General features: G+C 41.7%; 1 non-coding gene across 1 annotated transcript; it reads right to left on the bottom strand.

Moving 5' to 3' along the window:
- Positions 1–10,381: 10,381 nt before the first annotated feature.
- LOC137756124 (U6 spliceosomal RNA) lies at positions 10,382–10,489 on the bottom strand. The gene has a single exon (XR_011072182.1). It is a non-coding gene; the product is annotated as a U6 spliceosomal RNA (small nuclear RNA).
- Positions 10,490–27,383: the final 16,894 nt, after the last annotated feature.

Genomic DNA, 27,383 nt, shown 5'->3' on the forward strand with positions numbered 1-27,383 from the left:
TCTGATGGGTGACCTGCCTATTGTAACCTTTCCCCTGTGGTCCCATTTCCATCACGGCAGATATACAGAGTATTCACCACACTTTAGTCCTCATGGGTGGAATCTGCCTCAAGAGACATGGGCATCTGCACCTGACTGAGTCAAGTTCTGTCCTTGTTTTATTTCAGATTCTGCTACCTCCATATAGAGGTTATGTGGGAAAGAGGAGGCAGAGAGGGAAGGTAGCTGGCAGGGAAGATCTTCTGGGCAAAGATGGAGAGTTTGATTATCTATTCTCTTGGCACTCAAATACTTTGCCCTTCTCACCATAAAATTTCCTGTTAACTAATGATTTCTCGTTATTGTGTTCAATGTCTCTGTTTGAGGGGGATATAAAAAAATAAAGAATGCGCTGTCAAGATTGGTATCAGACTACTTATGGAAAGCCGACCGTAATTGCTTCACTATTTTGTTTACCTGCTCAGCCCCTGTAGCCATTTGAGCTTGCAACCCTTGATGAGGATGATAATATTAGGTACCCGAGAGAATGAGCCCAGTGAGGAGATGGGTAACTTCCATGTAAATAGCACAGGGGAATGAAACCTTTAGCTGGGAAAACTTGGAAGTCAGGTGTTGCTTAAGCAGAATATCTTTTTTTTTTCATGGAAAGGCATTTTATTTTAAATATAGCAGTGTGTACGTGTCAATCTCAAACTCCCAATCTATCCCTCCTCCCCACCCTTCCTCCCTGGTAACCATAAGTTCGTTCTCTAAGTCTGTGATTCTGTTTCTGTTTTGTAAATAAGTTCATTTGTATCATTTTTTAAGATTCCGCATATAAGTGATATCATATGGTATTTGTCTTTCTGTGTCTGACTTACTTCATTTAGTATGATCAGCTCTAGGTCCATCCATGTTGCTGCAAATGGCATTATTTCATTCTTTTTAATGGCTGAGTAATATTCCATTGTATATATGTGACACATCTTCTTTATCCATTCATCTGTTGATGAACATTTAAGTTGCTTCCATGTCTTGGCTATTGTAAACAGTGCTGCAATGAACACTGGGGTGCATGTATCCTTTTGCACCATGTTTTTCTCTTGATATATGCCCAGGAGTGGAATTGCTGAATCATATGGTAGCTCTATTTTTAGTTTTTTCAGGAACCTCCACACTGTTCTCCATAGTGGCTGTATCAATTTACATTCCCACCAACAGTGTAGGAGGGTTCCCTTTTCTCCACACCCTCTCCAGCATTTATTGTTTGCCGACTTTTTGGTGATGGCCATTCTGACAGGTGTGAGGTGATATCTCATTGTAGTTTTGATTTGCATTTTTCCTAATAATTAGCGATGTTGATCATCTTTTCATGTGCCTCTTGGCCATCTGTATGTCTTCTTTGGAGAAATGTCTCTTTAGGTTTTTTGCCCATTTTTTGATTGGGTTGTTTATTTTTTTGATATTGAGCTGCATGAGTAAGCAGAATATCTTAAGGAGAAGACAGACATGATAATCATTTGTAGCTGTAGACTCAGGTTCAGCCAGCATTGACCAAGGACCTGTTATGCACAAAGCACTAGGCTAGGCATTTTTAGAAACGTAACCCATTAAATTCAGAACAAAAGAATTGTGCCCTCTTTCTAGTGTTGAGCAAGGAAATGTGGGGAAAAAAACAACTATTTTAGAATTAGGGAAGGAAGAAAGGTTCTCACTAGATATTCTCTCATGTAGGGAAAAATATTTCAGGAATATATCTGGAGGCTCAAGGGCACATTTTAAAGCTCAAGTTTGCATAATATACCACTCAATTAAGCCTCCAGTTCCTCTAAAAGACGTGGTAAGAGTCCTGGACATGAGAGATTTGCATTTTCTCCATATTTGTTCATCTTACATGTTAATTTTTAGGAAAGATTGTACAATATGCTGTTTCTGTGAAACCCACTGTCCATGGGGTAAGGATTCTCAGCACACAGTGCAAAAAGTGGTGTGCAACCCTACTAAGGAGAGGAGTACCATGTGTCTATAGGGCGAAGTTTTTCTACAGGGAGCACTCTACTTATTTTTCTTTGATAACATGTATTATTACACTATCTTCCACTGTAGCTATTTGTGGATGCCTTCTATATCATATTAAACTCTAGTTTCTTGGACATTTGGGGGCCTTATTTTCCCACAGCACCTAGCACAGTGAGTTACCCAGGACAGGCAATAAATAGTAAGAGGCAGCATGGGGCGTAGAGAAGTAAGTACTAGGGCTCTGCCACTAAAGACAGGAGAGGTGCAAGTGTCACAGATGCTTGTTCTTCTTCTCTCACCAATTTTTTTCTTCCTTCCTTCCATTCAATAACAGAATCCCAATTTTCATCATTTATCCATTCCTCACACATGCAGTCAATGCCCTTTGGGAAAAATCTGATCCCACTCCTGGCTCCAGGGGTGTATTAGTCAGGATTTTCCAGAGAAACAGAACCCATATATATGGAGATTAATTATAAAGAATTGACTCATGTGGGGCTGAGAAGCCCCACAATCTGCCATCTGCAAGCTGGAGACCCAGGAGAGCCGATGAATTGAGTTCAAGTCCAAGGACAGGAGGAAACTGATGTCATTGCTCAAAAACAGGTAGAGAGCAAATTCTTCCTTCCCCCTCAGCCCTTTGTTCTATTCCGGCCTCCAATGGATTAGAAGAGGCTCACCAACACTGGGGAGTGCAATCTGCTTTACTCAGTCTACAAATTCAGATGTTCATCTCTTATTCAGAAACACCCTCACAGACACACTCAGAAAAAATGTTTGACCAATATTGGAAACCCCCTGTCCATCAAGTTGACACAGCAAATCAACCACCACAAAGGGCAAGCCCTATTTGGTTTAAGCCAATCATCACATCCTGCCATGCTGCTGGCCACAGTGATTGGTCCAAGATGGGCAAATACTCCACTCCAGGCCAATGAAATGCAAGATGAGATGACATTTGCTGGGGATTGCAAGGATAGAAACTTTCTCACTTTTCTATGGAAATGACCTCCAAAGATGCTCTTTTCCACCTGGACAAGAATGAAAAAGATTCAGTCCAGGGACTTCCCTGGTGCTCCAGTGGTTAACACTCTGCACTCCCAGTGCAGGGGGCCCGGATTCAATCCCTGTTCAGGGAACTAGATCTCACATGTCTCAACTAAGAGCCTGCATGCCGCAACTAAAAATCCCGAATGCTGCAACGAAGATCCCGCATGCCACAACTAAGACCTGGTGCAGCCAAATAAACAAACAAATAAATAAATAAATATTAAAAAAAAGATTCAGTCCAGAAAAGGTGCTAGTAGTCATCTTGTGATGATGGAAAAGCCAGCCTGGAGACATAACAGGCAGAGAAAGGCATGAAAATAAACTGGACCAGTTTTGAAATTATTGAGCCTGGGATCAAGGTTTGCCTGAAAACCACCATATATCTGGACTTTACAGTTATATGAGCCAGCAAATTCCATTTATTGTGTACACTGGTTGGGTTGAATTTTGTCCTACCTGCAACCAAAAGATTCCTAACTAATACAACTGGGGTTTCAATGTGATGATCAAGGAAACATTTTAACATTCAATGCTTCTGTTAAGAACTCAACCAGAAATGTAAACCATTTTTGCTATGAAATGTGAGCAACCAAGTTGGACCACATACATCAAAAAAGTTGATCATATATCCAAAACTTGAGACCACCAGAGAAATTCTGCAGAGCTACAGGTTACATTCCTTCCTTCTCTCTAGCCACAAATGTCCTTCAGACTAGTCTGTTCTCCACGGGGTTCCAGGGGCACATCTTCCCAACTGTCCTCTGAGGGTTCACGTGACTGAGCGTCCTAGAGAAATGTAGAGTGTCTTATTTTTCTTTGTGTTCAGCACTTTGAACAGTGCCTGGCAAAGAGTAGGCCCCTAATAAATATAAATCTATAAATGGATGGATTTACTTAACAATTAGAGATCTTCCTCAACTTATGTTGTGGTTACGTCCCAATAAACCCATCATAAGCAAAGATGAAGGGCCCTGGGTGATGGGAGTGTCTTGTCAATTTCACTGTTGTAGGAGGCTGGGTTGGATTTGAAAGCAAGGAATACACCCTGCGTTCCATTTGAATCACTGAAGTTTTGATGTTCTCCTTAAAGGACTGTGTGAGTCAGAGGGAAAAAAACAGCTTTTAAGAGTAACTCCCACATTCATTTATTCACTTATTCATATTCACTGAGTGCCTGCTACGTTCCAGCATTATTCAAGGCAGAATCACCCCTAATCCCCTACCTTTTGTGAGGCATGAGGCAGAGGACAAAGTAAGACCCTGGCCTGTGTCCCCCTCTTCTTCTCATCTCCCCGAGACTTTATCCCACACCAGGAAGGGCCCTGTGCAAACCATGTGGATGTTCCAGCCAGCTTGTCTAAGCTCCGTCCACACCCATCCGGCTAGAGTCAAAGGAGGATGGACCCCAGGAAGAGGCCTATGCAGACTCTGGAAGTAGGCTTGGGGCCAAAGTGTGGGCTCTTGGTACATGTTCTGGAAGGAGGGGTGGAGGCTCCGTGTGGCATATCCACTTGGCCACACAGAGTCTGCAGGGGGGAGCGGGGAAGGAGGTAGGACCAGAGGAGGGCCAGAGAGGGCCTCCTGCAGCTTACGGTGTGTAAGGGCAGTACTCATTTTAGGTACAGGGAATCCATGAAGAAAACGTGCAAAAATCTCTGCCTTCATGGTGCTTACATTCCAGTGGAGGGAGACAGACTATAAACAAATACCCCAGTGAACAAGTAAACAGCTACATATAGAGGGTATTTGACAGTAATAAGTACTCTGGAGAAAACAAGAGGTACAGACAGTGCAATTTTAAATAGTGTGGCTCAAGGAAGGTATATTAGCTCCCTGGGGCTGCTATATAATAAAGTACCACAAAATAAATGCCTTAAGTAAGAGAAATGTATTGTCTCACAGACCTCTGAAACCAAGGTATTGGTAGGGTCTGTTCCTTCTGAGGCTGTGAGGGAGAATTAGTTCCATGTCTCTCTCCTGGCTTCTGGTAACCTCAGGTGTTCCTTGGCTGGTAGATGGCTATCTTCTCCTTGTGACTTCACACCACCTTCCCTTTGTATGTGTCTGTCTCTGTTTGTAAATTTCCCCTTTCTATAAGAACACCCGTCATGTTGGCTTAGGATTTCACCCTAATGAATGACTTCATTTTATCTGGATCGTCTGCGAAGACCTTACTTCAAAATAAGGTCATATTCAGAGGCACTAGGGGTTAGGACTTCAACGTCTTTCAAAGGGACACAATTCAACCCATATCAGAAAGCTTTATTGTGAAGATGACATTTGAGCAAAAGCCCAAAGGTGAGGGGTAAGGGGGTGAGCCATGCTGAGATCTGGGGGAAGGGCTTTACAGCAGAGAGAACAGCAAGTGCAAAGGCCCTGCTTTCTCCTCCAGAATAACATTTTGGTGGGTTAATATAGTGAGCCGGGGAGGTCAAGGAGAGAGAGTCAGCGGCGGAATGACGCAGTAGGGTCAGAAATGACCCATCCGCCTCTCATGGGTGTCCTGCATAACCTCATAATCCATCCATTTAAAGCGCTGGAGATTCTTCCATTTCCCGGAAGCACAGTATAAGGTCACTGAAAGCAGGGAATGAGTCCCCTGCCTCTTTATACCCTCATGGTGGTCAGTGAACATATGTGACGCTGAGGGTACATTAGCCGCTATCTTCTCTCATTTCCACTCCAAGAAATGGCTTGTACCCGTTAGCACAGGAAGAGCCCATGGGACAAAAGGGAATTTGGCTGGAGGCAGGTAAGGCGACAAAGACAAGGGAGTCAAGTTTATCGCTGAAAGGTGCCTATGCGAATTTTATCGTCCTCTATTGCCACCCTCTTGTCATGGTCGGACCCCGTAACATGACCATCACTGGTAGCTTTAATTCGAATTTTCTTAGCTTTTAAAATCCTATCCTACCAATGGAAATGAGAGAAGTGAAAGAGAATAGGCAAGTTTTCTGAAATTCAAATTTGGAGTAAGAGGAACCGTCTTTAGTTGAAATCTGACAGCCACTGACCAATTCCAGCATTACAAAAGGACCCACGTAGCATCGAAAGTTCTGATTTATCTCATTTCATCAGGAGTGGAACGAGCAGTTCTGTAGACGTCCATTGAATCATTCCTAACCTTCTGGCTTCCCTTATCTGCAAGTTGGAATGCTCTCTGGAGCTGTCAGCCATCACCCCCCCGCCCCTTCCCTTCCATCCTGCCCGGTCCTCAGATAACAATCCTCTCCAAACAGGCTTTGTTCCCACCATGTTTGGAATGCTTCAAAGTCAAACTGAATGTGAATAAGAACCGAAGTCGCTTCATTACATTCCATTCACCTTCCTCTCACATTCCACACCTAACTCTTAGCTGGAGGGGGTCGGGTTGTTTTCCGATCCCGACTCGCCCAATTCCGCCTGCTTTGGCCCAGGCTTGTTGGGAGACTAAGTCCTTTGTTCCTGTCGTCCTTGGGGCCCTGGGCGCCCTTCCTCCCATCCCAGGTCTGCAATGGTCCCCTCCCTGTCTGTCAAAAGCCCACTCTGTATCCAAATCCTCATGTAAGACTTTGGCCCGCAGCTATTTTCTGGTGACGTGTACCCTTGGCTTCTCCCTCAGGCTGGAACAGGAAGCACAGAGTCTTGTTTAAAGGATGGCAGAGGGATAAAAAGAACAAACGTCAGCCCGTTCCAGAGCCTTGCACTTTCTGGGGTTTTCAAAGTAGAAAAGATTCCTCCAGCTTCCTTTCCAGGGCTCCCCTCTCTCCTCCAAAATGGAGACGCTTAGCGCCTGGGGCGGTGGGCTGCCCAGGCTGGTTGTTGGTTTCATCAGGAATGTTGGGGTGGGAAAGGGAGAAGGGTGCGCAACAGGCCTGTGTACGCCCAGCAAAATCTCCTTGGAACCTATGAACTCCCAAGTATCCTTAAAGGGCTCAGAAATTAATCCACATTGAGCATCCCTCAGGCGCCTTGCACATTCATTTTCCTAGTATAGTTTTAGCTTCACTCACACACGGATGCACACACGCAAACCACTGTGGGGTAGGTTTTATTATCCTCATTTTACAGATGCAGAAACTGAGGTTTGCAATGCTAAAAGATCTGTGGGTCACAGAGCTAGTAAGAGGTGAAGCCCAGCTTGAATTCAGTCCCAAGTTCAAAGTCTGTACTCTTTTATTTCCTGTTATTTAAAAATAAATATTGTTGTTTTTCTGATTATCTAAGTGATACATATTCTTTCTTTAAATTTATTTTTCTATTGAAGGATAGTTGATTTACAGTGTTGTGTTAGTTTCTGGTGTAGAGCAAAGTGATTCAGTTATACATATATGTATCAATATATACATATTCTCTTTCAGATTCTTTTCCCTTATGGTTTATTATAGGATATTGAATATAGTTCCCTGTGCTATACAGTAGGTCCTTGCTGTTTATTTTATATATAGTAGTGTGTATCTGTTATTCCCATACTCCTAATTTATCCCTCCCCCCTTTCCCCTTTGGTAACCATCAGTTTGTTTTCTATGTCTGTCAGTCTGTTTCTGTTTTGTAAATAAGCTCATTTGCATCATTTTTTTAGATTCCACATACAAGTGATATCATATGATATTTGTCTTTGTCTGACTTACTTCACTGAGTATGATCATCTCTAGGTCCTCTCATTTCTATGATTATCTAAGTAGTACATAATCTTTATAGAGAATTTGGAAGACAAAATAAAATATAAAATTAAAATAATCTATAATTCCACTATCCAGAGATAGTAGTCACTATTAACATTTTAGTCTCCTTTTCTCCAGTCTGAGTTTATGTTATGCTATCCTATTTTATGTCCTGCTTCATTTGATGTTTTGGGTTTTCTTGTTTGTTTCTAAATAGTCTTTATTTTTCAGAGCAGTTTTAGGTTCACAGCAAAACTGACAGGAAGGTACACAGAGTTCCCTTATTCCCCTACCCCCACATATGCACAGGCTCCCACACTGTTGACATCCTGCACCACAGTGGTGTATTTGATACAACTGATGAACCTATACTGACATCATTATCCCCTAAAGTCCACAGTTTACATTAGGGTTCCCCCTTGGTGTTGTACATTCTACAAGTTTTCACAAATGTATAATGACACACCCCCCCTTTTATAGTGTTAAACAGAATAGTTTCACTGTCCTAAAAATCCTCTGTGCCCCGTCTATTCATCCCTTCCTCCTCTAACCCCTGAACATTCTACTGTCTCCATAGTTTTGACTTTTCCAGAATGTCATATAGTTGGAATCATATAGTATATAGCTTTTATAGATTGGCTTCTTTCGTTTAGTAATATGCACTTAAGTTTCCTCCATACCTTTTCAGGGCTTGGTAACTCATTTCTTTTTTAGTAGTGAATAATATTCCATTGTGTAATGTACCATAGTTTTTTTAACCATTCACCTATTGAAGGACATCTTGATTGCTTCTAGTTTTTACAGTTATGAACAAAGATGTTATAAACATCTGGGTGCAGGTTTTTGTGTGGACAGAAGTTTTCAACTCATTTGGGTAGATACCAAGGAGCATGATTGCTGGATTGTGTAGTACGAGTATATGTGGTTTTGTATGAAACTGCCAAACCGTCTTCCAAAGTAGCTGTACCATTTTGTATTCCCACCAGCAATGAACGTGAGTTCCTGTTGCTCCACATCCTCACCAATAGGTGATGTTGTCAGAGTTTGGGATTTTTTTCATTCGAATAGGTGTGTAGTCATATCTCACTGTTGTTTCAATTTGCATTTCCCTAATGACATATGATGTTGAGCATCTTTTTGCATGCTCATTTTCCATCTTTATACCTTCTTTGGTGATGTGTCTGTTCAGATATTTTGCCCATTTTAAAATTAGGTTGTTCATTTTCTTATTGTTGAGTTTTAAGTGTTCTTTGTATATTCTAGATAACGATCCTTTTATGAGATGTCTTTTGCAAATATTTTATAACATTCTGTGGCTTGGTTTCTCATTTTCTTGACTGAGTCTTTTACAGAGCAGAAGTTTTTTTTTTATTTTAATGAAATCCAGCTTATCAGTTACTTCTTTCATAGAACATACATTTGGTGTTGTATTTAAAAAGTCATTGCCATAACAAAGGTCATCTAGATTTTCCCCTCTGTTATCTTGTAGGAGAGTTTTATAGTTTTGCATTCACATTTAGGTTTATGTTCCATTTTGAGTTAATTTTGTGATGGGTGTAAGGTCTGTGTGCAGATTCTTTTTTTTTCCTTTCTTTTTTTTTTGTTTTTTGCTTGTTTGTTTTTTGTTTTTATGTGGATGTCTGTTGTTGCAGCACCATTTGTTGAAAAGACTATCGTTTCTCCATTGTATTGCCTTTACTGCTCTGTCAAAGATGAATTGACTATATTTATGTGGGTCTATTTCGGGGTTCTCTGTTCTGTTCTATTGATCTATTAGTCTATTTTTTTGCCAATAAAAGCCTATCTTGATTACTGTCTTGAAGTCAGTTCGTGTCAGTCCTCTGACTTTGTTCTTCTCCTTCAATATTGTGTTGGCTATTCTGGATCTTTTGCCTCACCATATTAACTTTAGAATCAGTTTGTCAATATCCACAAAACAACTTGCTGGGATTTTGACTGGGATTGCATTGAATCTATACATCAAGTTGGAAAGAACTGACCTCTTGACAATGTTGAGTCTTCCTATCTGTGAATATTGAATAGCTCTTCATTTATTCATTTCTTTTATTTCTTTCATCAGAGTTTTGTAGTTTTCCTCACATAGATCTTGTTCATGTTATTTGAGATTTATACCTAAGTATGTCATTATTGGGGGTGCTAATTTTTTTTAATTAATTAATTAATTAATTAATAATTTTGGCTGTGTTGGGTCTTCGTTTCTGTGCGAGGACTTTCTCTAGTTGCAGCAAGCGGGGGCCACTCTTCATCGTGGTGCACGGGCCTCTCACTGTCACGGCCTCTCGTGGCAGAGCACAGGCTCCAGACGCACAGGCTCAGTAGTTGTGGCTCACGGGCCTAGTTGCTCCGCAGCATGTGGGATCTTCCCAGACCAGGGCTCGAACCCGTGTCCCCTGCATTGGCAGGCAGATTCTCAATCACTGCGCCACCAGGGAAGCCCGGGGGTGCTAATTTAAATGGTATTGTTTTTTATTTCAAATTACTGATATATAGGAAAGTGATTGAATTTTGTATTTTAACCTTGTATCCTGCAACCTTGCTATAATCACCCAACTTTAGTTCCAGGGTTTTTTTGGTCGATTCTTTCAGATTTTCTACATAGACAGTCATGTCATCTTCAAACAAAGACAGTTTTATTTATTTCTTCCCAACGTGTATACCTTTTTTTTTTTTTTAAATATGGACGCTTCACGAATTTGCGTGCCCATCCTTGCGCAGGGGCCATGCTAATCTTCTCTGTATCGTTCCAATTTTATTATATGTGCTGCCGAAGTGAGCACTCCAACCTGTATCCCTTTTATATCCCTTTCTTGTCTTGTTGCATTAGCTAGGACTTGCAATACAGTGTTTAAAAGGAATGGTGGGAGAAAATATCCTTGCCTTGTTTCTGATCTTAGCAGGAAAGAATGTAGTTTCTCACCATTTGTTATATTAGGCATAGTTTTTCTGTAGATGTTCTTTATCAAATTGAGGAAGTTCCTGCTCTATTCCTAGCTTGCTGAAAGTTTTTACCACGCATGGGTGTTGGATTTTGTCAAATATTTTTTCTGCATCTATCGATATGATCACGTGATTTTTCTCCTTTAGCCTGTTGATGTGATGGATTACATTAATTGAATGAGCCTTGCATAGCTGGAATAAATCCCCCTTGGTTATGGTGTATAATTCTTACTATACATTGCTGGATTTGACTAGCTAATATTTTGCTGAGGATTTTTTCCATCTATGTTCATGAGAGATCTTGGTCTGTAGTTTTCTTTTCTTGTAATGTCTTTGTCTGGTTTTGGTATTAGAGTAATGCTGGGCTCATAGTATAAGTTAGGAAGTATTGCCTTTGCTTCTATCTTCTAGAAGAGATGGTAGAGAATGAGTATACATTCTTTCTTAAACGTTTGGTAGAATTGCCCCAGTGAATCCATATGGGCCTAGTGCTTTCTGATTTGGAAAGTTATTAATTGTTGATTCATTTTAAAAATCAGATATAGGTCTATTCAAATTGTCTATTTCTTCTACTGTGAGTTTTGGCAGATTGTGTCTTTCAAGGAGTAGATCTATTTCATCTAGGTTATCACGTTTGTGGGCATAGAGTTGTTCATAATATTCCATTACTAGCCTTTTTATGTCCATGGCATCCTTTTTTTTCACTTCTGATGTTAGTCATTTGTGTCTTCTCTCTTGTTTTCTTAGTTAGCCTGGTTAGTGGCTTATCAATTTACTGATCTTTTCAAAGAACAAACTTTTGGTCTTGTCAGTTTTCTCTGTTGATTTCTTGTTTTCAATATCATTGATTTCTGCTCTAATTTTTATTTATTTTCTTCTGCTCTCTTTGGATTTAATTTGCTCTCCTTTCACTAGTTTCCTAAGTTTCCTAAGGCTTACATTATTGATTTTAGATTTTTCTTCTTTTCTAATGTATTCATTTAATGCTAAACCTTTCCCTCTAAACACTGCTTTTTCTGCATCCCACATAGTTTAAGTTGTATTTTCATTTTCATTTAGTTCAAAGTATTTTAAAATTTGTCTTCAGATTTCCTCTTTTTTTAAAAAAAATTAGTTTATTTATTTAAAAAAAAAAAAAGTTGCCAGCTAACTTAGTGTCTGGTGAGGGCCAAATTTCTGGTTCATAATGTGGGTCTTCTGGCTCTGTAATTAAATGATGTAATGGGCATAAGATCTTTTATGTGCTACATTTATTAGGTCACTAATTCCATATTTGAGGTCTCTGGCCTCATGACCTAATCACCTCCCTAAAGCCCCACCTCCTAATACCATCAACAAGGGAGCTGGGTTTCAAAATTTGAAAATTAGAGGTACAAAATGTTTATACCATAACAGGGACCACAGGGTTAATTTATTTTTCCTTTCATGTTAAAAGTTTTGCACATATATATTTATTATATACTCCTCAAACCCTTGTTTTTTTTTAAGATTCTTTTCCCATATAGGCTAGTACAGAGCATTGAGTAGAGTTCCCTGTGCTATACAGCAGGTCCATACCAATACTTATCTATTTTATATATAGTAATGTGTATATGTCAGTCCCATTCTCCTAAATTATCCCTCCCCCACTTAACCCCTGGTAACCATAAGTTTGTTTTCTATATCCATGACTCTATTTCTGTTTTGTAAATAAGTTCTTTTCTACCGTTTTTTTTTTTTTACATTCCGCACATAAGCAATATCACATGATATCTGTCTTTCTGTGTCTGACTTGCTTCACTCAGCATAACAATCTCTAAGTCCATCCATGTTGCTGAAAAACCCTTAATTGTTAAGGATAACTCTCAATTTTTTCCAGTGTCATCAGCAATTCTTTCTGGCAGACATGTGATAACACTTTTTAAACAGGGATATGGAGACCAAGGCTCCTGACCTATTCTGTTTAATGAAGTCATATCTCGCACGGCACCCCATCATCACCAGTACAACCACAAAATTCAAATGAAAATGACAGGTATTATCAAGTTTGACAAGAATGTGTATAATCCTTGAATCTCATTCACTGCTGCTGAGGATGAAAATTCATACAAATGTTCTGAAAATATTTAGAAGTATGTGGCTGTAGGTAGGACGCCTCAGTTCCTTGCCACATGGATCTCTCCTTAGGGCTGCTTGAGTGTCCTCATGACATGGCAGCTGGCTTAACCCAGGATGAATGATCTGGGACAAGGTGGCCATCCCTGGTTTCTCATCAACATGATCTCAGGCACAAACCTCCTTGTTTTTCCATTTTGTCTTTAAGTTACTTGTTGAAACAACCAGCCCGCAGTCCCCAGGACTGTTGCAGCTTCGCCTGCTGGGGCCCCTCCAGAGCCAGCAGCCTCAGTGAGGCCGCCCTCCCCTCAGGCTCCAGGGCCCAGATTTCTTCTTTGAACCATGTGTTGTTTAAATGTGTACTTAATATTCAAGTATTTGGGATTTTCCAACTGTCTTTTTGTTCTTATTTCTAGTTTAATTCCAGTGTGGTCTGAAAGCAGACATTGTATGATTTCTCTTCTTTTGCAGCTGTTAAAGTGTGTTTTATGGCCCAGAAGGTGGTCTATTTTGGCAAAGGTTCCATGTGAGCTTGAGAAGAATGTATACTCCATTGTACTTGGATGAAGTAGTCTATAGATGTCTATTATATCCAGTTGATTGATGGTGCTATTGAGTTCAGCTATGTCTTTACTGATTTTTTTGCTTCATGGATTTGTCCATTTCTGATAGAGGGTTGTTTAATCCTCCAACTATGATAGTGGATTCATCTCCTTACAATTTCTCCTTACATTCTATCAGTTTTGTTTCACGTATTTTGGTGCTCTGTTGTTAGGCACATATGCATTAAAGATTGTTATTTCTTCTAAGTAACTTCTTAAGTCTAAGTTACTAAGCATAATAACTTAAGTCTATGCTACGTGGTACAATTTTATGTCCTATTTTTTTCTCATTAAAAACATGATTTTGTTCCTAGGCACAAGCTCTTTTTCCTCCATAAGTCTAATATTTCTTAATCAACTTGGTTCAGACCAGTTTGTGATGATTCACCATATTGCCACAGCAAGATGTTATTCATGTGCCCTGGGGAGTTGAAGGATGGGGTACAGGACATCAGATGGAGAACAGGTTGAGAGGGAGCCCTTGACAACTGGTAGCCATCATCAGCAAGAGAGATGGCAGAAGAACGGCAAAGGTTTCAGTTATTGGGTGAGAGAGCAGGTCAGCATCAGCATAGACTGGACCAGTGAAGCTCCTTCCATTCTAATACCTGCCTGTTAGTACAGAGTTAAGACCAGGAATCCAAAGTAGAAAGCAGCTGGGTGCTTCTTGAGAGGGAAACCAAAGATGTGGGCAAAGGGCAGGGCAAGGTTCAGAGCCCACATAGAGTAGACAACAGGGTCAACACCACTCACCAAGGCTGAATGTCCAGCAGGTCTGCTAGATGGGGTCTCCAGTCTCTATTCTGAAACTCAGGCAACTTTCTCATCTGCCACCTTGGAGTTGTGTATTACTTCCTGCCTCCTGGGCAGCCAAACCACAGTTTGAAAGTGAGCCATGACAGATGTTTGACATGTGAACCTTCTTTAGTAACTGCCTCTGGGAATTGCTTCGGTTACTGCCCCATTCTATTCACCTGTCTTCTGAAACCTTGGCCTTGATTGGCGATGTCTATGATCAGAATGGAAGAAGGAAAAAAGGCTCTGAAGAAAGAATTGAGTGATGTTAAAATAGATTGGGTGAGGTGTAGAGTTAACAGCAATGCCCTTAATGCTATTGAATCAGCTGGGTTTCAGACTGTTCTGTTTCAAGGTCTCCAAGGTCTGTGCTCAGTACAGTCATGCCCTGGGCTTCAGGACTTCCAGGCTCCTCACGTGACAGTAACCCTGAGCAAGCTTTCAGTGCCAACCAACTCGCTAGCTCCAAAGATAAGGGTTGGCTTTATCTTGCCCTCTGAGAGGGCCTTCGCATCTTTCCTGGGCTAAAATTTCTTCTGAGCCATCTTTTGTTTTCACTGAAATACAGTTGTTGCTTTCCCATAACAGATTAGTAGAGAATGCTCTGTAATTGGCAGTAGGATCCTCTCATAACCATTGCCTTGAAGCCAGGAGACAGTGTGGTAGAATCCAGGGGATCGAAGTCTCAGACTTTGAATCAATGTATGACTAACTGCAGTGGAAGGACCAGGAAGAGCAGAGCAGGAGAGGAAAGGAATACAGTGATGTGGTCAGCATGCAGAGTCAGACACGCCTTTGTTCCTTCCTGCCTTGTTATTGCCCAGCTTTGTGCTCGTTACTTACTCAGAGCTTCAGTTTCCCCAGCAAGAATTCCCAGCATGGGCTCTCGAAGAGGGGTTACTTATTCAGCACCTGTTTATTGAGCATCTATTAAGCACAGTGAGCCCCTGTAAAGGAGAGCCATGTGTTCTTCCTCTTCCAACCCAGATGGCTAGCCCAGTATCTGGCACATTTCAAGTATTAAGTCAATTCTTATTGAATAAGTAAATAAATGCATGGATGGCAAAAAATAATTGAATGAAGAAAAAATCAATCACTATAGAAATACTGACTTTTTTTTTTTTAAATGGTAAACTTACTGACACAGGATATTTAATATTTTATTTATTTATTTATTTTTATATTTATTTTTGGCTGTGTTGGGTCTTCATTTCTGTGCGAGGGCTTTCTCTAGTTGCGACAAGCGGGGGCCACTCTTCATCGCGGTGTGCGGGCCTCTCACTGTCGTGGCCTCTCTTGTTGCGGAGCACAGGCTCCAGACGCGCAGGCTCAGTAGTTGTGGCTCACGGGCCTAGTTGCTCCGCGGCATGTGGGATCTTCCCAGACCAGGGCTCGAACCCGTGTCCCCTGCATTAGCAGGCAGATTCTCAACCACTGCACCACCAGGGAAGCCCGAAATACTGACCTTTGAGAATATGCTTAGAAGGGTTGAAGGTTAGAGGAAGTGCTGGTTTTGATGCCTCTAGCAGTCACTAGTACAGCCACGGAAGTAGATGGAAATAAAAGAGTTGGCTCCCTTCAAAATACACAGCACAGAGAAGCAGCGTTGCTAGCAAAGGGATGGAAGGCCAGAAGTTAACCAGCTCCATTGTGTAAGGAGCAATGTGGCCCAATGAGACAGTTGGGCCAATTTCATGAATGCCCTTAATGATTAATTTCTTAGTTAATAATTGACGTGCCATAGCAGAGAAGCCTGAAAACTGAAATGGCAATTGTTTCATTATTTTGGATTCTCCTGCGTGTCTGGGTCCTGCTAATCGTCGCCATGGGGTATGTGGAAACATCAGCAAGGGAAGGTGCATTTTTAACCTTCTGAAGTGTTTAAATAAATTCAAATAAAATACACGTAAACAAAATCTCCTGAGTTACCAGAAGAGGGATGAGCGTAGTCAAGAAGGTATACTGGGGACTTCCCTGGTGGTTCAGTGGTTAGGACTCTGCTCTTCCACTGCAGGGGGCAGGGGTTCAATCCCTGGTTGGGGAACTAAGACCCTGTGTGCCTCATGGTGAGGCCAAAAAAATTAAAAATTAAAAAGTTAAAAAAAAAAAAAAGAATGTGTACTGACTTCCTTGAATATCTGGGTGCTCTAAACAGGTCTTTATTTAGGATGTGAGACCCTGAGAACAGGGCTGCCAGAGAACCGAGTCACCCCACACATAAGAGGGGGCACTAGTATAACAGGAAGCGCTCTAGAGATTTTTGCCTTGTCATTTCCTCTTTAAATACAGCAGAAAAGTCCATTTAGCTGGGATTCTGGAACACTGCCTACTCTCCCTGTCCTATCTGACTGTAAAATTCAACAAGGGATCATAAATAATAGACTGTAGGCCAAAAATACATTGGGGGAATCCTGTCAAATAGAAAGGCTGACGTCAGTGACTTCTGCACGGCCTCTGATATTTAGTCTAAAGAGGGAGAAGCGAGATCACAGATCCCGGTGTCGCTTCTGCTGCGTGGAGCTGAGGGAAGGGAATGAAGCAGAGCTGAGGCTCAGCTCAGCCCAGGTAGCCCTGGTGTTCTCTTACCCGTTGCTGCATAATAAATTTTCCCAGGACTTAGCAGGTTAAAAGAACAGTCTGTCTCATGACTCTGTGGGTCAGGAATTCGGGAAAGTTCAACTGGACAATTTTTCTGCTTCATGTGGCACCAACTCAGGAGTCAGCTGGCGGAGGCCTCATCTGGAGGGTCCATGGCTTCACTCCACCACTCACATGCCCAGAGCCTGGTGGGCTTGGCTGGAACTGCTGACCGGGGCATGTTCATGAGACCTCCTGGCATGGAAGTCTCCGGGCAGTCAACCTCTTACACGGTGGCTCAGGGCTCCCAGAGAAAGTGTTCCAAGAGACCTGAGTGGAAGCTGTAAAACTTCTTATGTCTTTACCCCAGAAGTTCTAGAACGTCACTTGTGTAGCATTCTACTGGTCGAGCAAGTCACTAAGGCCAGGCCAGTTCCAAGGTTAGAGGCACAAGATGCCGCCTCTCAGTGGGAGAGGTAGCAAGCATTTGTGGTCACCATTAACCTAGACCGTCGGAGAATGGAAGAAATGTCTACCCAGTGGAGGCGGGCTACATGCAGAAGCATCTTTTCACTTCTCAGCAGGAACGGGAAGAAGACTGAAGAGATGCAAGGCAGGTTGTAATCCTCTCAACCCCTCTCAGAGACTCGGGGGTGCTGCAAACAGCCCCGGAGACCCAGAGACCCAGGCCCTTCTCCGTGAGTACCTTTCTCTAAAACGAGGAGCTATCTCTGACCTCTCTCCCTAAGCTTTCAGCCCATCTCATCTACAAGCTCTTATACCTCTGGAGGTCTTGAAAAACTGGAGATGCTCTTCCTGCAGCAACGTATTAGAATTGGTGAGAAAACCAAATCACAGGCCCCAAACCCGGCACATCCTACAAACATTCAAGTGGGGGCCTTTCTTTACATGTTAAAGACATAATACCTCATAAAATTTCCCATTATGTTTTTCCAGTTTCTGAACACCTAGAAGCGAGATCATGGGTGAAGACCATCCATGCATTCCACAACAGACATTTACTGCCCTCAACCACGGGACAAGCACAGAGCTGGCCCCTAGCAGTACAAAGAAGGAGGAAACACACAGAGCCTTCACACCAAGCGAGTCATAGGTAATAACAAGAGCCCAGACCTTCTCAAAGCCCTCTGAGTAAGGACTATCATTTAACCTCTGCACAGAGGAGGAAGGAATCAGGCTCAGAGAGGTTAGGGGACTAGTCTAAGAGCACACAGTGAGGGGTGGTAAAACTGGGATTAGAGCCTAGGTCAGGCTGTGCAACCTCTTCTCAGAAGACACAAATCCCCTCAGAGGAAAGAAGCAAATGCACTTCTGGGTAAACACTTCTGGGTACAAAGGGTGCTGGTCTTCCTAGAGTCCCCTCCCTCACGTTTCGATCACTGGTGCTGGAAAGGGGACTGGAAAGGGGACTTGAGGCAACATGCAGGACCAACCTTTCCAGTTAAGCTACAATCTCTGCAGGCCCCATTGTCTTATTTGGCACTTTTGAAAAATATCCATCCCCTCTGGAGATCAGCCTGGCAGTATATAAAGAGAGCTATAAAAGTGTTCATACACTTTGACCCAATCGTCCCACTGTGGAATATACCTCAGGGTAATATGCAAAAGAGAAAAGAAAGCAAACAGCACAGACAGGTTTACGGTAACACCATTCACAGAGGTGGAAAAATGGGGTGTGACCCAATGCCCCACATTGAGAAAAGGTTATGCGAACTATGGTACATTAAGACAATGGAATGTTATGTTGCTCTTAAAGGGAATCGAGTTTACAGATTCTGTTGATAGATCGAAATGCACACGTAAGAGAATCGCAAGAGAAAAGAGAAGAATGCAAAAGAGTATGTACACTCTGGCTGCCCACATAAATCAGTCTGCGTGCTCATCGATAAGGATCAGAAGCCAGCAGAATGTTGCAAATAGCTAGTGCTCTAAATTTATAGCATATTTTTCCCTCTGAAGTCCAGAGTGCCATGAAAAAAGGATCCATCATTCACTTTTGTTCCTGGTGAGGAGAGAGGGGATTTCCTAATCCCGAGTCTCAGCGTGTGTCTGCAACGTAATGTGTCTGCAAGAAGAGCCAGCTCCACGCTCATGTACGTGATACAAACACAGTGTTCAGAGCAAGGCGGGGGAGGGTGCCTGGCCTATACTCGCTAGGCCATCTCTCTGTAATTACACATAGCTCTGGGCACCACACTGCAGGGGAGACGGATAAACCAGAGCTCATTTCGAGGAGGATAAGTAGGGTGTGTGGTTTCTAAAGACCATGGAATTTGGGAAAAGCTTGGAAAGCCTAGGAATATCTGGCCTGAAGCAGAAAAACCTATCAGAGACCCAAGAAGCTCTCTTCCAGCCCTTGGGAAGCATTCATGTGGAAGAGGGTTGGGCTTGTTTGGAGGGTTGGGAAGACCTATGGACAGAAGTTATGGAAGAGCAGAGTTCAAGTCAATATGAGGAGTAGAGTCGTTCAAGAGGCAGTGAGTCCCACGCCACCAGAGGTATGCAAGCGAAGCATGTAAGTTCCCATCACATAAATGACCCTCCGGTTTGACCTTCATCAACTCAAGCAGGATTACGCATCAACTCGGGAACAGACACAGTTTCTCTGACTCATGAAGCCCTGAGGGAAAAGCATATGGTAAAAATAGAATATTCTGCCCTTCATAAACTAAGATAATTCTACTGACCCACTGTCAGTGAGGCTTCCACTTGAGTTGTTTTCCTAGGACTGATCCTAAGTGTTTACAAAGTGATGTTGTGGAGAACTACAGACAGGCCAGAGGTGCAACCTAATGCTTTCATTTCTTCCAATGGAAAGTGAATTATCCTGAACTGAGAAGCATCTGTGATTTTTGACCTCATTAATCAAACAAACAATTGTGCCTTTAAGAAACTTACATTAACATGATATTGTGGTCTACTGGCTTCTACGCTTTTTATTTTATTTTATCTTTTGGCCATGTGGAATCTCAGTTCCCCGACCAGGGATCAAACCTGCGCACCCCCCTGCAGTGGAAGCATGGCGTCTTAACCACTGGACCAACAGTGAAGTCCCTTACACTTTTCAAATTGAGAAACTCATCGTTTAAAAAATTGAACATGTACCCCTAATGTCTGTTTGTTAATGTACAGATTTATACATGGACTACTGTCAAAACATATTAAATATTCATAAAGCTTAATTTCTTTCTTATCTGTAAGTAAAAGTACATAAACAAAAGTTCTAGTATTTTCTCCCCAAACTCCTTGGATCATTTTACTCACCCCTCCTTCCCTGCCCTCAGTGTGAATACTCACTGGAGACACCATAGCTCTTGCCAACGGAGAGGTCAGTCTGATAACATTGGCGCCGCTGTAATAGGAGCAAACACATCGGGATTTAAGAGAATTGGGAGAGCTAATACATATAATACCACCACGTCTGAAAAAAACTTTAAGTCTATTGGTAGGCATTGGAGTTGGGGTTTGAGCAACTTGTCCCAAACCAGTTTACAAGTATGACGAATAAAATCTTATAATAAAATATATGCAACTTTATAACAACTAAATAGAAAGCTTTAAAAAAATAAGGGATCTCATCATTGAATTTCAGTAGTGCTAGCTACTGAATGGATGGATTCACTTATTAATTCATTATTTATTAAGAACCTACTAAGTACCAATTAGGCATTGTGTGCTACGTATTGGGGATACTGTAGAAAGAAAAAAACAAACAGAGGGTCCCTGAGATAGTGAGATAATAAACAAGTATATGAGACAGAAAATACACATGCAGGTAAACAAATATCAGATTATAAATTGTGGTCTGGGACTTCCCTGGTGGTGCAGTGGTTAAGAATCCACCTGCCAATGCAGGGGAAACGGGTTCGAGCCCTGGTTTGGGAAGATCCCACGTGCCGCGGAGCAACTAAGCCTGTGCACCACAACTACTGAGCCTGCGCTCTAGAGCCCGCGAGCCACAACTACTGAGCCCACGTGCCACAACTACTGAAGCCCACGCGCCTAGAGCCCGTGCTCCGCAACAAGAGAAGCCACTGAAATGAGAAGCCTACTCACCGCAACGAAGAGTAGCCCCCGCTCGCCGCAACTAGAGAAAGCCTGCGCAGCAACAAAGACCCAACACAGCCAAAAATAAATAAATTTATTTTTTTAAAAAATGAAATAACATAAATTGTGGTCTGTGCCATGAAGTAAATAAGCAAAGTGATGCGATACACAGGGGTGGAAGGAGGGAGGAGACTACTTCAGATAAGGTGCTCAGGGTGGGCTTCTCAGGGAAACTATATCTACCCCAATAGCTGAAGGCTGAGAGACTACCACATGGAAGAAGGTAAAGACGTACCTAGCACGCTGCCAAACTCAAAGCATAACTCCAAAACCAAAGGGCAAGCTTAAACTCGTCTTTCAGTCGGAGCCCATCACATATATTTTATTTATTTATTTTTTACTTTTTTAGTTTTTAATTATTATCTTTTTTTTGGCTGTGCCACACGGCCTGCAGGACCTTAGTTCCCTGACCAGGGATTGAACCTGTGCCCCCTGCAGTGGCAGCTTGGAGTCTTAACCACTGGACAGCCAGGGAAGTTGCCCATCGTGTATATTTTAACGCCCTCTCTGGAGCTTAGAGCAGAACTGTTTATTTTAGGCGCTCAATGCACTGAGTGAACAGGTATCTGGCTCTAAGAACTTTCCTATAATTGGGCTATTTCTGCCCTCATTCAAGGCAGCACGTACACTCTCCTCTCCTTGGTCAAGGCTTCCTGGCAACCTTTCCAGATGACACAGAGGCAAGCCGACTTCATGGCTACAGACAAGCCTCCCACTGGTCCTGCCGATGGGGAGTTCTCTTAGTTGAGCAGGGTCACCCCAACCCACACCTGTGGAAATAGTAAAGGAAACCGGATTTGCTCTAAAGTTGTTCAAATTCCCTGCGAGGGCAACTGCTTTATCTTAAAATGTAAGACTCCTGGAATGAGCACGCCATAGGTTCTGTGCCCGCTGAAGATGTTAATGTATGGTCGGTAGGTTGGATTTATGAGGTGGCATCATCTGGGAATCACATTCTGTCCATTAGGTAGAGCTAAGTGCTGTCGGGAATGCAGGAAGAGCCGTGCTGAAACAAGGGAGCAGAGAAGTGATTACGGCCCCTTAAGTGAATCCATCTGGACCAGCAGGTCCTTCGGTGGCAGCCCCACGCTGCGCAACCTGGCTGAGCAGTCTACAGACTCACCTAACCCTCAGATGTTTGGAAAGCAAAACGCCAGTCCTTTGCTGTTTCGTCTCACTGGCTTTTTGTGCACACTTACATGACAAGAAAGTTGGAAGAGAAATCACCCGTGTACTTGAGATTGCAAAGAAGAATGGTAAATCTGCCCTTGAATTTGAACTTGACTCACACTCTAGGGTTTTGTGGAAGACTGAGCACAACAGCCATGACTCTCAGAGGTTCACTGACACTTAGTTCAGTTCTGAATATCTCCAACGAAAGAGTAAGAGGAAAGTCCTGGACTCTGTTTATAGAGAGATAACCCTGAAGTCAGTAAAAAAAAAAAAAACCAAAAAGCAAAAAACAAAAAAACCCTGGGCATTAAAATAGTATTACAAGAGAAAAATGGCTTTCTAATGGGACCAAGAATAGCAGAGACACTTCTAATATGAAAACTTTGTCACTTTAACATCAAAGCAACATGAGAAATGGAAACCCTCATGCACCGTTGGTGGGAATGTAAATTGGTGCAGCCACTATGGAGAACAATATGGAGGTTCCTTAAAAAACTAAAAATAGAACTACCATATGATTCAGCATCTGGGTATTTTTCAAAAGAAAACAAAAACATGAATTCAAAAAGATATATGTACCCCCATGTTCACTGAAGCATTATTTAAAATTGCCAAGATACAGAAACAACCTAAGTGCCCATCAGCAGAGGAATGGATAAAGAAAATGTGGTATATAGATACAATGGAATACCACTCAGCCATAAAACACAATGAGATCTTGCCATTTGTGACAAGGATGGACCTAGAGGCTACTAGGCTAAGTGAAATAAGTCAGACAGAGAAAGACAAATACCGCATGATGTCACTTACATGTGGAATATTTTTTAAAAAATCCCCAGGGACTTCCCTGGTGGCGAAGTGGTTACGAATCCGCCTGCCAGTGCAGGGGACACAGGTTCGAGCCCTGGTCTGGGATGATCCCACATGCCGCGGAACAACTAAGCCCGTGCGCCACAACTACTGAGCCCACGTGCCACAACTACTGAAGCCCACGTGCCACAACTACTGAAGCCCGCGCACCTAGAGCCTGTGATCTGCAACAAGAGGAGCCACTGCAGTGAGAAGCCCGAGTACCGCAACGAAGAGTAGCTCCTGCTCGCCACAACCAGAGAAAAGCCCACACACAGCAACAAAGACCCAACGCAGCCAAAGATAAAATACATAAATTTATTAAAAACAAATAATACAGTACTGCATATTTGAAAGTTGCTAAGAGAGTAGACCTTAAAAGTTCTCATCGCAAGAAAAAAAACTCTTAAACTATGTATAGTGACAGATGTTAACAAGCCTCACTGTGCTGGTCATTTCATCATGTATACAAATATCAAACCACTATATTGTACACCTGAAACTAATATAATGTTATATGTCAATTATACCTCAATTTTAAAAAAACACAACATGAAGTACATCCAATGGTTGTATAAAAATGTAATCTGAGCCATTCTCAGTAATCATTTACACACTTAAAACAGATAGCAACCAAATGTGCAAAAATTCAACAAGGGAAGAAAAATGTATTCCAGAGAACGTAGACCAGAATTTGTTTGATTTTGATTCCCAGCAAACCCTAAAAATTGATGAAAAACAGACGGTAAGTAAACACTGAGAAAAGGAACAAGTGAAAGATACAACCAAACTAGCTTCAGTTATTCAAAAAGATTTTTTTAAAGATTGATTTTAGGGAATTCCCTGGTGGTCCAGTGGTTAGGACACTGTGCTCTCATTGCCAAGGACCCGGGTTCGATCCCTGGTCCGGGAACAAAGATCCCACATGCCATGCCCAAAAGATAAATAAATAATTGAGATTAATTTTAAAAAATAAGGGAAGGCTGTGTACTGTGTTACCATGATTTGTGATAGATGTATAACAAAATCTCTCAGGGTCTCTTGGTCAGAGGAGATACGTGGGCTCCACGTGGAGGTGGTGGGTTCCATGGATGATTGAACAACCTGAGTGGGCTGTTGGCCCTGTATGAGCCTGAAGAGGGATCCCCACTGTGAAGTGTCTGTCCCTAGTCCTGTCCATTGAATTGTTTTTGTTAGCCTGGAAGACCACTTTATCATGTTTATGATTGACCCACCTTGCAAGGGACTGCTGACCCATTGGAGGGTGTCACCCAGGCGTCCACACACCCACTCACCAGCTGCAGGAGCTTCTGTGAGCTTCGATTTCCTTCTCCGAGTCTCAGTAATGTGCGAATACCTTCTAGAGGCTTTGCAAGAATTAAACTACACAGCAGAAGTGAAACGCCCAGGAGAGAGCTTCAATAAATGTGGATTTCTTTCTAATCTTAGGAAGTACTAGGATTCAATATTATCTCGATAGCTGAGATTGATAGATTAAAAATCCAAAACATAAAATATAATAGAACAAATACACACCTTATCTTAAAACAGACAAAGGGTAGGCAATGGGAGAATGAACATAATATCAACTTTGATTAAAAAGATAGAAACTCTGGGAATTTTTTAGTGGGCTACAAGTTCATGGTTAAAGAGGTAGCCTTTAGGCTCTTCTTTTTAGTGTGTCTGATCCTGGAATTCTTTTTTTTTTGCAGCGTCGCAGGGCTTGCAGGATCCTAGTACCCTGACCAGGGATTGAACCAGGCCCACAGCAGTGAAAGGACAATTCCCAGAGGTAGCTTTTAAAAAGATACACAATCTGGGGATTTCCCTGGTGGTCTAGTGGTTGAGACTCAGTGCTCCCGGTGCAGGGGGCCTGGGTTCCATCCCTGGTCAGGGAGCTGGGTCCCGCATGCCGCAACTAAGACCCGGCGCAGCCAAATAAATAAATATGTATATATTTTTTAAAAGATACACAATCTGAAGATACAGTATGGGTGGTGTGGTGTGGAATAGGGCTGAAGGCTGGATGTTGCAACTAGGCAAAAATTTGCTCAAAATGATGCATTTTCTAAAAGCAAAAGCTGTTTGCGAATGAAATTATTTTCCAAATGAGACAGTGGCACCTCCGTCAGGCTCTCCAGGGGGAGGGCACTCTTGGGTACCAGGTCTTTCAAGGTCTCTCTCATCAACACCGGGGGCCCTCATTCCTGGGCTTCTCTCCTATGGGCTCTGGTCCTCTGGGAGAGAGGTATGCCTGGGCTTTGCCTGCCATCATCACCAAGTAACTGTATGATACTGTTTCCCACCAAGGTCAGGCAGTAATAAAATAAAAAGAAAGCAAGTCACAGTTCTGGAAAGACAGGCATGTCTCAATTTCCACTCACCTTCAAGCCACTGGGAATGATAAGAAGTACTCACTTAATGTTGTCTGCACTTATCAAATAGCAGTCCTGTATTTGACAGCACACTGATAGTCACTGGTTCAAGCTACTGTATATTTATTAAGTGATAAAACTGATGATCTCTTAATAATGAAGAATTCTGTAATTCAAATTTGATCATTAAGGTGACCCTTTTCTTGCTTCTCCATTAGCCAGAAGTATTGTGAAGATCTACAACCTAGTCTCATAAATTCATATCTAATTATTTTTAAAAATTCATATTGACTCAGATAATGTACTTTTCAAATTTTGTGGTTTACAGAAGCAAGTCATCACTGAGTCATGCTTACAGTAAACACAGGCAAAAGGACAGTAATGTACTTAAATAAAGGTAGCACACTGCATTGGGTCTGTACAGAAATAAATTTTTTTAACATTTACAAATACAGGTACTCAAAATTGACTTTCTTTAAATAAGGTCTTATTCCTCATCTACAACTAAATTTAGTACATGCCAATGTTATTAAAAACAAAGCGATTTTTAGTTATGAGTATAAAAATTCATGTGTCTTTTTTTTCCCGCAAACAAACATTTCCACCATTTTTAAAGTGATCAAAAACAGCCAAATGGACTTTTAGGGAGTTTTCCAAAAGCAAAACAAAGGGGGAAGTTAAACATGAAAGAATCTGGTACCTGAATGAATTTTTTCCACATATATAAAAGATTAGTTTAGCAAAAATTAAAGTACAGTGTGTCTCATGGGCTCAGAATTGCTCCTGAAATGTCTGGATAAATGTATCATTTGTTATACAATTTATATTCTTATAAATGTGATATACATGTGAATCTGGTGTTAAGGCATATTAAGAATATAAGCTTTGTAAATGAGTATGTTATAATTTTCTATTGTTAGAAGTTGTTATCAGTAATTTTGAATCTCAGCCCTTCTCTTGTCAAGCTTTACACTAAGCAGAGCTTCCAAATTAAGAAAATATTTGAAACACTTTCTTGAGTTGCTTTTAACACGAGACTCCTTGAGCGAATTAAACCTGCTTAGTGCTGCTGACACTCATGTTTCCACTGGCTAGCAGTGCCAGCCCTAGGGTTCAGAAACGTAGAAAGTCACCCAAATATCCTCCCCAAGTAGCTGACGTATCTGTGGAGGCAGCCACCGTCTTCACTGCACTTCACCGCGCTGGCTTTTTTCAGTTCAAGTCATCTCCCTCCGTGGGAAATTGTCTATGAATGAATCTAACTTCTAATCCACTGGATTGCCTTTCTCTCAAAATCCTGTTTACCTGGGGTTCGTCCTTCCTTTCCCCAGAAATCTATTGCCTTTATTCTTTCTCCTCCTCTAGTTAGCTCTCTGATAGAAAAAGTAAATGTTGAATTTAACATGCCTTCTTGGTGCTGTTTGGAAGGGTTCTAAGTGGCAAAATATCCCCCAACCAAAAAAAGAAAAAAAAAAGGGGGCAGTTTATGGCAGGGGAATAGTACAGAGAATTCATCTGGGGTGGATATACCTGTTGCTATGAGGGTAAATATATGAGAGATGTCATTTCACTTGTAGAAGAGTCTACTAAAACACAATTTTCTTTTTCTTTTCTTTACTTTATAAAAAAGTTTTATTTTATTGAACTATAGTTGATTTACAATGTGTTAATTTCTACTGTACAGCAAAGTGATTCAGTTTTATATATATATATTTATATATATACAGTCTTTTCCATTATGATTTATCACAGGATGTTGAATATAGTTCCCTGTGCTATACAATAGGGCCTGTTGTTTATCCATTCTCTATATAGCAGTTTGCATCTGCTAATCCCAAACTCCCAATCCATCCCCCCAGCAACCATAAGTCTGTTCTCTGTGTCTGTGAGTCTGTTTCTCTTTTGTAGATAGGTTCATTTGTGTCATATTTTTATTTTACTTTTTTTTTTTAGATTGTTTTTGATGTGGACCATTTTTAAAGTGTTTATTGAATTTGTTACAATATTTCTTCTGCTTCATGTTTTGATTTTTTGGCGCCCAGGTATGCGGGATCTTAGCTTCCTGGCAGGGATTGAACCCACACCCCCTGCATTGGAAGGCAAAGTCTTAACCGCTGGACTGCTAGGGAAGTCCCCTGTGT

Source organism: Eschrichtius robustus, chromosome 21 (assembly GCF_028021215.1).
Source record: "Eschrichtius robustus isolate mEscRob2 chromosome 21, mEscRob2.pri, whole genome shotgun sequence".
NCBI lineage: Eukaryota > Metazoa > Chordata > Mammalia > Artiodactyla > Eschrichtiidae > Eschrichtius > Eschrichtius robustus.